This window comes from Pseudorca crassidens, chromosome 18 (assembly GCF_039906515.1).
Source record: "Pseudorca crassidens isolate mPseCra1 chromosome 18, mPseCra1.hap1, whole genome shotgun sequence".
Lineage (NCBI taxonomy): Eukaryota > Metazoa > Chordata > Mammalia > Artiodactyla > Delphinidae > Pseudorca > Pseudorca crassidens.
This window is the reverse complement of record NC_090313.1, coordinates 32659969-32673961: the sequence shown is the minus strand read 5'-3', so window position 1 is coordinate 32673961 and position 13993 is coordinate 32659969. Positions and strand designations below refer to the sequence as shown.

General features: G+C 38.0%; 1 long non-coding RNA gene across 1 annotated transcript; it reads left to right on the top strand.

Annotated features, from left to right (window-relative positions):
• The first annotated feature begins 8707 nt into the window (after positions 1 to 8707).
• On the top strand, positions 8708 to 12087 carry LOC137211030 (uncharacterized). Its single transcript, XR_010936867.1, has 3 exons — positions 8708 to 8792; positions 10919 to 11007; positions 11979 to 12087. It is a non-coding gene; the product is annotated as an uncharacterized lncRNA (long non-coding RNA).
• Positions 12088 to 13993: the final 1906 nt, after the last annotated feature.

Sequence of the window (13993 nt, the reverse complement as noted above, 5' to 3'; positions counted from 1 at the left end):
GTAGTGAGGTGGATGAAACTAGAGTTTGTCATACAGAGTGAAGTAAGTCAGAAAGAGAAACACAAATACCATATGCTAACACATATGTATGGAATTAAAAAAAAAGTGGTTCTGAAGAACCTAGGGGCAGGACAGGAATAAAGACGCAGATGTAGAGAATGGGCTTGAGGACACGGGGAGTGGGAAGGGTAAGATGGGACGAAGTGAGAGAGTGGCATGAACATATATACACTAGCAAATGTAAAATAGATAGCAGCCGCATAGCACAGGGAGATCAGCTCGGTGCTTTGTGACCACCTAGAGGGGTGGGATAGGGAGGGTGGGAGGGAGATGAAAGAGGGAGGGGAAATGAGGATATAAGTATATGTATGGCTGATTCACTTTTTTATAAAGCAGAAACTAACACACCGTTGTAAAGCAATCATACTCCAATAAAGACATTAATAAAATGGCCAACTGGTACATGAAATTATAGTCAACATCAATAATTATCTTGTAAATGCAAATCAAAAACACCATGAGATATCACCACACACATGTTGGAATGGCTATTATCAGAAATACAAGAGATAAATATTGGTGAGGATAAGGAGAAAAAGGAACCCTTGTGCCCTGTCAGTGGGAATGTAAATTGGTGTAGCTACTATGGAAAACAGTATGAAGTTTCCTTAACAAATTAAAAATAGAACTGTCATATGACATAGCATATGGATGTATATCTAAAGGAAATAATATCACTATATTGAAGAGTTTTTTGGACCCCCATGTTCACTGCAGCATTATTTACAATAGCCAAGACATGGAAACAACGTAAGCTTCCATTGATGGATGAATGGATAAAGAAAGTGTGTACAATGGAATATTTTTTAGCCATAAAAAAGAAGGAAATCCTGTCATTTGGAAATTCAGGATGTCACAGATGAACCTTGAAGGCACTATGCTAAATAAAATAAACCAGACATTGAAAGACAAATACTGCATGGAATCACTTATATATGGAATCGAAAAAGAAAAAAAAGTCGACATCATAGTAACAGAAATTAGAATAATGATTGCAATTGGCTGAAGAGTGGGGGAAATGGGGGGGACGTTGGTAAAGGGTACAATCTTTCAGTTATCAGATGAATAACTTCTGAGGGTCTAATTACAGCATGGAGACTAGAGTTAATAATATTGTACTGTACGTTTGAAATATGCTGAGAAAGGAGATCTTCAGCATTCTTACCACTCAATAAAAGGTAACTATGTGAGGTGATGGATGTGTTAATTAACTTGATTGTGATAATCGTCTCACAATGTATGTGTATATCAAATCACCATGTTGTATACTTTAAATAAATACAATAAAAACCAATAAATCTGGAAAGAAACAAAATATTTTCATGTAATTTTTATTGGGGGCTTTCAGTTTGGTTATGGAGAATCTGTAGGTCCTGGACAGAGATGCTTTTCCATTCACCTTCAAAAACTGTTTTATCATCATTCAGAATTGCTTTTTAAGAGATTTATATAAATCTCTTAAAAATACCAAGTTTTATTAAAACCAACCAAAGGACAATTAAGAGAGATAAAATATTGTATATTTATTTTACTTTGGCTGTTTGATTCTAGGCTGAATGTCTACTGTGATTTCTTTTAGCCCTTTGTATGTTTTTAATGTTTGTAATAGAGCTCATCTCATTGGGAAATAAAGGAGGAGATTAGCAGTAGTACATTTTAAAAATGATAAAATGTACTACATTAGCAGTAGTACATTTTAAAAATGATAAAATATATAGGATATTAAAACAGATCTGGTATGCTTGGTGTGGAATTACATATTATTTGGATGCTTTCAAACTTTCATCATTTTTAGGACATACTTACCATTCCAAATTTACATCTTCTGGAGCCACTAGATCACAAATGCAGGAGCCATGTCATCTATGAAGAAGAGAGAGTGCTGGGGGAAATGGGGAGATGTTGGTCAAAGGGTACAAAGGTTCAGTTGTGTGGGATGAATAAGTTCTGGAGATCTATTGTGTAGCATGGTGGCTACAGGTAATAATGCTGTACTGTAGAATCAAAATTTGCCATATAGAAAAAGTAACCATGTGAGGTGATGGATATGTTAATTAGCTTGATTGTAGTATCATTTCATGATTCACATATATCAAAGCATCATATTGTACACCTTAAATATATATAATTTTTATTTATCTAATATACCTCAATAAAGCTGGAAAAAATTTAAAAATACAAACATTATCAAAAGCTAGACTACTTAAAATAAATGCTTGTTGAGATGAATAATCCCTGTAAGTAAACCACAAAAATAACCATACATTCTGAAGGAAAAAAAGAACATATATTGCTATATATACAGTAGGCATCAAATAAAATCATATTGTCACCTATGCAATAAGCATGGGCTATGAGGAAATTGAGTTAGCGTGATAGATAGAATTTGAGAGGTGGATCCAAAAACATATAAGAAAAGTTGTTTTCCTTACAATGTAGTTGATGAGACAATATACATTGACGTGCATTAGTGTTGACTAGGATGAAATAGTAATAAAAGACAACATTACAAGACACATCAACAAGCAACATACAGTTGAGAACCAAATGAATGGTGGTGATAGTAAATGTCCAAGAGGGAAAGAGAGTTATGAGGGCTCAATGGTCTAGGATGGGTCCCAGTAGAATATGTGTAGATGGAGATGAAGAAGAGAATACAGAGATAGGAACATGCCAGTTATGTTTTTGTGGAAAGGGAAAAATGGAGAATTGCAGTCTGAGAAGTAGGTTGGCGTCCAAGGGTAAAAACAATATATCCTAGGTATTAAGAGCTGCTTTTGAGTCTTGGGTTTGAATTCCAGAAGTTACCTACTCACTATTTTGGGGGGAAAAGAAAGCATCTTTCTAATCCTCCATTTCTTCATCTATAAAATATTGTTAATCGTAATTATTCCTTAGAGGTAGGTGTGTGTGTGTGTGTATGTGTGTGTGTGTATAAATTGACATAATGCATAAATAAAGTGCTTAGTACGATGCTGTTTAGTAGATGGCAAATTAAGGAATGTGAATTATGTGTGTTGGTAGGTAACCAGGGATGGTTTTTGATGTGGACAGTGACATAATGTAAAACTGCCATATAGGATAATAATGTAAAAAATGGACTGTGGGGAGGGCCGGAGTTACAGGCCAGGACAGTGCTTTAAAACTATTGCATTAAATCTAGCATGAGTAAGTAAATGCCCAAATTATAATGTTGATAATAAGGATAAAAACAATAACAGGGGGTTAGATTTAAGAGATTTTGTGCAGAAGAAAAATAAGACTTCATGACTGATTGAACATGAGTAAGGAAGTACAGGTAAGAGAAAATTGATACAGGCAATTCTGAAATTTTGAGATCCTCTGACTTAGGAAATGGTGGTCTATTAAAAGAGAAGTGTGAAGGGGCAGCCAGTTTTCAGAGGGGTAGGGTGAATTTAGTTGAAGATATACTGTTTTACAATTAAGATGGGAAATGAAATTGCTGAGGTATAGAGAGGCGCAGAGGACAGAAGCTATACCTAGGAGAGCCTTATACTTAGAGGAGTGGGAAAGCATTGAAGAGGCTGCTAAGAAGGCAGGTAAAGAACTGGCAGGGGGTGAAGGAGAAACCAAAGGTTGAAGTAAAAATAGATTACAGAGAGGGGGTTTCCAGCCTGGAGTGCAGGGTCTAATCTGTAGATAGACACTACAAATGCCCCTAAGGAATGTGCCAAGGGCACTGAATTTATCGATAAGGAGGTCATTGTTAACCTTAGAACAGGCTTTCAGAATTGTGATGGTTTGGAGAGAGACCAGAGTGAAAAGTGATGGTGGCAGGAGGGGTAGAAGGCAGCAGGTGAGAAGTTTGACAACCAAAAGGAATGAAGTGTAGGCAGCAGGAGGGTGGTTTTCAAGACACCTTTTGCAAGACAGAAGAGACAGAACAATTCAATGCAGACATTGAACCTGCTGGAGGGGCAGGGATTAACAGAAGAAGTAAGTTTGTAGAGCAGGAAGATCATAGAATGGCAAGAAGGCAAGGAACTGGGATATCTCTGCTTATTAGATAAGAAGGAAGGTAAAAAATGATAGCTATAAAAACAGATATTTTGAGCTGGGACTTGCACTGGCCTTGGAAAAATGAAGTTTGAAAATGAAATTTGACATTGTCTCCAAATTAAGAAGGAATCAATAAGATGAAAATGAGGAAAGTTCTTCTGGGAAAAAAGTCGTGGTATTTCCCCCATCTTTAGGATAGTAAAAGAATGATAAACGTCATGTCCAATATTGTGGGGTGAGCAAAGGCTGGCCAACTGAAGACTAAACACGTTGTAATTCATTGCACTTCATCCTAGAATTTCTAAGTAAATTAACGGGGGAATGGTGAATTCAAGGTAAAGTGGTGCTAGGGATAAAGCTTGCTTTCGGTGATGCACTGTCCTACACTGTGAAGGCAGGAAACTGGCGTTGCCTGATCGGGTAGAACTATCAGAAATTCCCTGGCAGTCCAGTGGTTAAGACTTTGCCTTCCAATGCAGTGGGTGTGGGTTCTATCCCTGGTCGGGGAGCTAAGATGCCACATGCCTCATGGCCAAAAAACCAAAACATAAAACAGAAACAACAACAACAAAAATCTTAAAAAAAAAAAAAAAGAAGAAACAAACCTCAGTAGGATACAACAGCTTAGAATGCTTTGACGTCAGTCAACAACCAGTGAGATTGCCAAGAAAGAACATTGAAACAAACAGTGGAAGGGATCCAGAGAATAATAAACTTCTATTTTCCAGCCACTCAATTAGAAAGTGACATGACAGCATATAAACAGGCAATATGTCAGCATTTTATCACCAAACATCCTATGTTGACAACCCGACCAGCTGAACAGAATGTTATAGAGTGGGACAGGACATTGTGAAGGGGAAACTGCTCTCAAGCCAAAGTAAATACTTTTCCATGTGACATTTCAGAATGGCAAGGTTTCAAAAGAATAGCAGATGAAATAACCCTACTAATAATGAATGAAAAGAGAGAAATACTCTGGGATGATGAAGAAAGATAAATAAAAGACAAGCAGAATTTAGATTAATAAAAGTTTAAGAGCATGGACTGAATTTCAAGAAACCTGTCATCTCATGGGTCTTTGTGACTGAAGGTCCAAATCTGTAACTGGTTGTAGCATATATTTCCTCTGCTTTAAATGGCAGTGGAGACACATCCAATTACAAAGGGATAAAGCTGAAATGATGATGATGAAGGGCACTGCTAGTTTTTAGTTCTGTGATACTTGATGTTTAGGCACATATTTTCAGGTAAGAATTCAGGCAATGTTGGCTATCAGAAAGAACTTTGATTTAGGAATCTTTAGAATCAGAAAACTTGGATTGTAGCCTCGGCTCTATGTGACTTATGACAAGTCATTTGATTTCTCTCTTATCAAATTCCTATGTAAAATGACAAAGAAAGGCTAAGTGCCCACTAAGGTCTTTATGAACTCTATGTTTCATTGATGTGAGCAGGAAGATGGCAGAGTAGAAACACCCTGAGTTCACCTCCTCTCATGAGCACACCAAAATCACAACTGTCTGTAGACCAACCATCTACGAAAAAGACCAGAACCTACCAGAAAAGATCTTCTAAAACTAAAGACACAAAGAAGGAACCACAATGAGTTAGATAAATTGGAAGCCCTTCAGGGACCCAGAGGAATAGGCAGTCACAGATAAAGACTTGAGTCCTTGAATCCTCGGCCCATGTTGGACTGTGATATGAATGAGATACAGATTTTGTGCTAAGCCACTGAGATTGGGAGGTTTATCTGTTAAAACAATTAGAGTTATTTTTCGTATCTAGTAAAGCAATGAACAAGAAAAAAATCTATGTTTCTACAAGAGTGGGGTACCACATTATTGACTGCCTAAACAATCAGGTTGCTTTTTAGCAAATAACATTAGGTGCAGAAACAACTATGTGGTGGGTGACAGAGTCCTTCTGCAAAATAAAGACATCTTATGGGGGGATGATCTGAAGCCCAACACAGAGATGATATTAAAGTCATAGTACTGAATAAGGCAAGCTAGGGAGGGAGAGTAGACAGAGTGAAAGCCTGAAGATGAGCCCTACTTCCTGACCTCCAAGATGGTGAGGACCTAATAAAGGAGACTAAGAGCTGTCTATGAGGTTGTAGAAGAACAAAGAGAAAATGGAGTCCGGGAGGCCAAGGAAAAAAACATGTTAAGGAGGAAGCAATGATCAATGTTGTCAAATGCTGTTGATCAAAGGAAGATGGTTGTTGAGAATTGGCCATTGGATTTGGCAATGTGAGGCCATTAATGACGTTAGTAAGAGCAGTGTCAGGGAGTGGGTCATGGGGTGGGGTGGAAGAGGGCCTGACTGGAGTAAGTTCGAGACTGAGGGGAGAGCAGAAAATAGAGCCAGCATGTTCAGAACTCTTTTCAATGAGTTTTGCAGGCAGTAAAGGGAAGCAACGACTGAAGAGAGATGTAGACTCAAGAAGTTTTGTTTTGTTGCTCCGTGGGGATGAGAATAATGCAGTAGAGCAGAAACAACTGATGATGCAGGAGCCAATGGTCAACAAAGAAACTGCAAAACGATGTCATTTCAGATGACAGTAAATGCCACGAAGAAACCACATAGGATAGGGATCCAGAGAAACACTAGGATCTTTAAAGTGGCTAAAGAAGGCCTTTCTGAAATGTTTGAGTTGAGATATGGATTTTTTCAGTGGGGGTGGGGTCGGGAGGAGGGAGCGATGAGCAGAGAAAATAGGAAGTTCAGATGATGTAGTTCAGCTTGGAAGTTCTGGGGGTGTAGGAAGGGGGGACAGTACGTCGGAAGAAAAGTGAGCAACAGAATAAACCAAAGCTGAAGAGTAGGTAGGTCCCAGATGCTGTCAGCGTCTGTAGATCACAACAAGTTGAGATTTGATGGTAAGTGTCAAGGGAAGTCCCTAGAGGGTTTTAAACAGAGAATGTTTTAATATGATCATTAATAACATGTTAATAATTTTTTAAATCATCTTGCCTTTTTTTAATGAGCTTTATGGTTTATAAGTGCTGAATCTCATCAATGAAGGCTCATGGAGTTCAAATCCTTTGCTTAAGGTCTTAGCACAGACCCAGGCACTCAGCTCGGTGCAGACTACGAACTCAAACCCAGTTCTACCATCTGCAAAACAAGGGATTTTTTCTACCATTCTCACTCCTTGTCCATACTCCTCACACTTGAATCTGTCCCCATCTCTATTGCTCCTCAACAGAATTCCTCTGATCCTTGAACACCTCAGTGTTAACCCCAAGCATTTCTCGTGTTAGGTTTCCTCAACACCCACCAAAAAGGTCAGATAACGTTCTTCCTGCTCTCAGCTTCTCTATTTCTTCTCATCTGGAATTCCTACAGTTTTTGTTGTCTGTGCCCTTTGTGTTATGTGATTATAATGACTTGTTTGAGGCCAAGGGCTTTGTCTCCTACTTCGGATTAATCTTACTATGCACAGAACAGGGAATAACATACGCCGTGGCTAAATGAAGTATTGTGTTTCAAAGGCCAAAAGTTGTTTTCATTTGGAGCTATAGAATTTCTCCCTTATGAATTCTGACAAGGGCCAATGAAACAATCACAGTGGACAATATTTCAGAATTTCTAGTGAAAGTAGGTCTGGGATCACTGGAGGACATTGTATGTGTTAAAAGCAATGCTCTATAAGACACTGGGAACATTTACTTTTACCGAAAAAATAGGCTTTTAAAATTTGATACATTCGTTTGTGAAACTACAAACTTGCCTTCTAACTACAATGGATGAGACTTGCTTGTTTTGTTTTTCTGTTTTTTTAAATTAATTAATTAATTTTTATTTTTGTGTGCACGCGGGCTTTCTCTAGTTGCTGCGAGCAGGGGCTACTCTTCGTTGTGGTGCGCAGGCTTCTCATTGTGGTGGCTTCTCTTGTTGCGGAGCACAGGCTCTAGGCACACAGGCTTCAGTACTTGTGGCACACGGGCTTAGTTGCTCCGTGGCATGTGGGATCTTCCCGGAGCAGGGCTTGAACCCATGTCCCCTGCATTGGCAGGCGGATTCTTAACCACTGTGCCACCAGGGAAGTCTGAGACTTGTTTTTAATGACAAACTTTTATTCAAAAATGAAAAAATTCAATATATCAAGCAGAATGGACTAAACATTATGTCAGATATGTAGGACTGGACTACTAGAGACTAATATATTTGATTAAAATCAATAAGATTTGTGATTGAAACATATGAATTGTATTTTAAAAGCCTGTAATAGAGTTCTTCATTTGAATCTATTACGTTTTCAGGTTAATTTGCCAGACATTTGATCATTAGTTTTGGGCATAATTCAATGAGCAAAATAACCCTTTTAAATCTTTGGAACAGAGAAAGGAGTTTCAAATTAAAGACCATATTTTAATCAACTTACAGTTAATTTTTTAGATTTCGGTTTTAAATTAATTGCTTATGATTTGTTTTGAAATATGAAAAGCATTTATTATAAAATAAAATGTAAAGATAAATATCAATTTCAGGTCTTCACGTAGGCATGGGGCTGATATTAGTGAAACTGTGATCCAAGTGGCTCAAGAACAAAATAGGATTGACCTTTAAGGCTGAAGGCAGAGAGTCAGCGACTGAAAATGTTCCAGTGGCTCAAGTGTCCCCAAGCCACCAAGATGCCCCCAAATAGGAGAGCTGAGAAGTTTGGGTCGCTACCATCTCCAACATAGAAATGGGCCAAGGTAAATGAAACTTCCCTAATATTTTATTTATTTCCAATCAGCTGCTGCCACCTGGAAATGATATTATTATGATGACTTTATTCATTGCAGAAAAGTTTGAGTTGTTGAAGATTTAGTACAGGGTATGACCGTCTATACCAAATCATTCAATTTATATGCAGAGACTATTGAAAATTTATTTTAGTATGGGCCATAAACTATGTGCAACACAAGATTCATCTGTAGTGTAATTTTTATCAGCTTCTGTGGGAATAAAATTGTTCCGTTTGAGTTTAAAGGCCTGACATCAAAAGTCAAAAGGCAAAACCTCACCCTAAAACTGAACCTGCCTTACTTAAGATGGAAGAATAATGCAATTACCACCCTTACTATACACAGATTATAAAACTAAGGAACTACTTTTGCAGTAAGTCAAATTGTTAGATCATATTTTTATACCACTAAATCCTAGCAATATAAAAAAAATAATCTGTCAGGAAGTCTACAAATGATTCAACAGCAAGTTGGGGCTTGGAAACAAAAAGAATTACATAGTACACACCTGTATCAGCTTAGCTATAATTATGTAGATAAAATTATATGTATATTTTTCGTTCAGTAACCATTTATTCAATTCAATTCAGTAGATAACAATGGATAACCTGCCACATACAATAGTAGTAGTAGGGCTCAGTAGTTGTAGTGCATGGGCTTAGTTGCTCTGTGACATGTGGTATCTTCCCAGACCAGAGCTCGAACCTGTGTCCCCTGCATTGGCAGGCAGATTCTTAACCACTGTGCCACCAGGGAAGTCTGAACATAGGGTTTAAGGTAAAGATTTGGGAGGAATTTGTATAGAAATGGCCATAGAATTAGATGAAATTTAGGGAAAAAATTAATGACTCGGCTTGGTACATGTTGAGTTTCAGAAGTCTATAACATATTCATAGCTTACTTTTTTAAGTTCTGTTCTAGCTGTAGACTTACGTCCTTTATAAACTTACAATCTAGATATGTATGACCCAAAATAAAGTATGTCATTTAGTTGTAACCTCAAGGTTTTTCTTGGGGAAATTTTAAACCTGATAGTAGGAAGTATTATTAATATAAAATAAAGAAAACATTTTCTAAAAAATTCTAGGTATAAGTATTTTAATAAGACAATTGAATGCTTAATTGGGGCATATACTACCTAACTATAGGTCACAATTATTAGCAGAAGAATACTGCCGATGTGAAAATCAATAATTAGCTTTCAAATGTAAGTCAATACATGATTGAATAAATCCTGTTTCAAGAATAAACTCATGTGTGTTTTAAAAGTAGTCATGGTTCCTCCACTCAATGCCAAATCACTCAATCAGCTCAGCAAAAGTGTACGTAGATCTTTAAAATGATGCTCTGGAAGACATAACTGGTAAGCTTATGGGGAAAAACTGTGAAGCTTCAGAATTTACTTAAAGTTACAATTTCAAGAAAAAATATAGAATTTATTTTGCTGCCAACTATATTGGGGAAACTGTAGACTTTTTCTAAAGGAAAAAAAGAAGTTATGTCTTTGCTTTGTCATTTGCTATTCCAAGTGTTGATAGGTTTGGAGTTAGGATGTCTTTTTCCATGTCAGATTCTACATAAGAGGAGAGGAGGAAAATTTGGGGGGTAAAGGGCTACACAAAACAGATCCTACAAGTGAGGAAAGGAGGATGAGAGAGCATGAAAAAAGTGACTTGGGAATGAAAACTTCTTGACAAAGTTCAAGAATGTGGGAATAAGATCAGGCACAGAGGGAGGGGGGCACGCAGGAAGGAAGGTTGTAAAGGGATGAACATAGAGGCAGAAGGCTATTCGGAAGGAAAGCTGACCACAAGTTGATGCTAGGGAGAAAGCAGGCAACAACATCGAACGTAGACATTACTTAGTGCCAATCCACATGTATGGAATGCATTCATCTTTTGGGATGATGATGAAGATGGCCATAAAAACCCAGATCTCTATATAGTTTCAAAAATGATAGAATAGGAAGAAGATTGGGGATTTTAAAGGAAAAGAAGGAATTGGCATGATCAAGAGAAGAAAGGGATTGATCCAAAACAGAGTGATGGTGTGATGGTTGACAGGTGGGTGTGTTCCGTTCTCTTTTGTTTTAGCATGGAGGAGACCAGAGACCGTTTGACTGAAGGCCACCAGACAGCCTCAGAGGAACCAAAGAGAGCCTCAAAACAGAAGACCAGAAAAGGTACTTTAAATAAGAGCACAGAATTTAAAATATAGAGCAAATTTAGTAAAAATAGACCAGCATAGCATGCCTCAGCAGTGGCTCTCAAAAATTTTCCACTGTGTACACATGATTGAGAATGTTCGTGTGTTCCATGCTCTCATGGGAGTATATGATTTCTGGCAAATTAACTGTAATTTCACCCAATTCTCACCCACTCAAGAAAGCCTATCGAGGTGCAAAGAAGAAAGAGTAACAATTGAATCCCCTCCCATTTATACAAATCACTCACATGTATGAGCCAGAAAACAAGAGAAAGGGAGAGTCCAGAGCCATGGATTAAGGGGTTAATGTGTTATCAGAGAAATGGACAGGGGGCTTTTGTGTCTTAGTCATTTCACATTAAAAGAAAGGGAAGGGACCTGTGGACCTCTGGCTCATGAGAACCTCTGATGAACTGATGAAGTTGTTTGAATAAATGAGTCTTGAGAATAAAACTTTTGTTGAAAAGGAAAATTTTTGGTGAAGGGCGAAAACTGGGGAGGACAGAGAAGAAGGAAAGGATATGAATGCAAATGACGGCAGACAGAGGATCTGGGAAGGGGTCCTCAGAGCAGAGAGGGGACTGCTGTCCTGGTCTTGTCAGGGTTTCATTGTTGGGCAGAGAACAGGCATCTCCCCAAGATCTAGGGTCCAGGCTGAGTGATGAGGCCAAATTTGCGGTCCTTTATAAAAGCAGCCTTTTCGTACTTCAGGTGGTTAACAGGCTGGTGGGTCAGATATATCAGTTCTTTTCCTCTCTGTCTCCTTTCTTCCATTTATGAAATCTTCCCGGGCAATGTGTATTTTTCAATCTTTAGGTACCACTCAGTCCTAGGGGATTTTCCACAAGGACTTACAAAAATGCAGATTACACTGTAAAAATGCTTTTCAGTCAATAAAAATCCTGTTTCACTGGGCAAATTTCTTTATGATGTTTAACTTTGGTTCAGGTCCTGATTCCGAGAAGTGAAATTTGGTGGCGTGAGAAGGAAAAACAACGTGGAAGGAAGAAAACCCCAAGATAGCCATTTAAAACTCCACAATCAGACCTTGTTTATGTGATATGGACTCAGAGCTTTCTCTTAAAAAATGCACGCGATTAAGAAAATGCTTTGAGAACATAATAATAGGTCCCTGAAATCCGAGATCCACCTCTCATCTTTCTAACTCTTGGGAACTTATGTTTTTAATACACTGATTCTTAGCAACAAAGTAGTTCTTTAATTAGTACTAAACTTGAATAATGCATCATCTATTATCTTGCACGGCACATAACATTCGGTAACTTGTACTGGCAGATTTGTTTACGTATGTCACCACCGTACCTGTAATTTAGTTTAATGCCAGGTCAGTGTGCCAAGTGTGTGTGTCTGTGTTTTTAAAGCTTTCCCCAACTGTTGTTTCATGGGGCTTCACAGTAGTAACTAAACAGTGTCTACATTTGGAAATATAGTGACTGTCCCTTGCAGGTAGCTATAATATTCTTCACTTACACTAGGGCATTGAATGGCTAGCTTTTTAGGGAATGATTTAATACTATGTTAAAAAATGGGAAATATTGGCTGAAGTTGTAGTTAGTTCATTGTTAATAATTTTGCCAAGAGAAGTGCTGTCATTTAAGTGAGTTAAATCAAAATAAAAACACGGTACTTGAAATAAACATATGAGACCCAGTCAGATGATTCATTCAGGAAAGATCACATGGGGATGATCTGACAGATCATTTTTGGTTTTAATTTTTCTAATTTCTCCCATCATGACATACATTTTTCTGATCCAGAGAGTCATTTCTTGGCCGAGAAATCAAGTTTTTCCCACATGACCAACTTGCCCAAAAGGAGGATGTCCAAAAAAAGAATTCATGTCAGGTCCTTTCTACGTCAATCTCCATCAGAGTCTTGTCCCTACAGGTGCTGTAGCTCGAAGCTTGGAATGAAAAAGGACTCCAAAAAAATGAGGCAACCTCAACTCATAACTATTTAAAACTACTCCCCCCTCTCCTGAGGAACTGTCAGTAAGGAGTATGTAGTTTATTCCCTCACTCCACACCGGATTTAAATGGGCAGAGAGCAACAGGATTTTAAAAGTGTTTCGTCCTGACTTAAGTCCCTAAGATTTAGAGTAATTTGTTGGTCTGAATATCTAACCAGTACAAACCTTAGCCATCAATTTCCAAATGAAGAATTCCTCCCTTTGGTATTCACAAGCGTAACATACATAATACTTTATCTCTGGCAAAGCTATTAGCTTTTTGGCCTTTGGCTTGTCAATGTATACAGTATCTATAGTTATTGCATGCAAGTGTTCTCGACTGACTTGCAAACCCTTTGATCAAACCAGCTAAACTTGATTTTCCAGATGATTCGAGAGACAAGGCACACATCTCTCAGCTTTACGAGTCCTGGCAAGCCATCAGGACCCCATGCTGCCCCACTCCCTTCATCAGAATCAAAGGTAAACAGGGAGCCAGTTCTCATTTAAATAAGTAGCATCGAGATCTTGCCTCAACATTCACTGTTGTAGCAGCAGAAGAAAAACAACAGTTGAAGTAAGAAAAAGGTTTCCTTGGCAAGGATGCCAAACTAAATAATGACACCCAAAGCAAAAACACGCTGCACTGAAACTCAACTTTAGTCGATTCAGCCTACTTGAAACAAAGCTTTTTTTGTGATTTCAAAAGTGAACATTGTACTTTGCTCTGGCAGCCGTTTACATGTTTTTGAATGATCTGATTATGCATAAATCCCCTTTCTACAGGCCTTTCAGCACCTCCATCCCATGAGTGATTTGAAAACAGGACTGAAAATTTCAATATATGCGGCGCCTGCTCTCTGCTTCCTCTTACCTTTTAAAACATACACTTCGAGTGACAATGTTTTGACATACATGGTCATTGTGTGTTTTCTCTCCCTCTCTTTTATGACTTTGGAAATATTTGTAGGAGATCAAGGTCTCTACTTCCCGT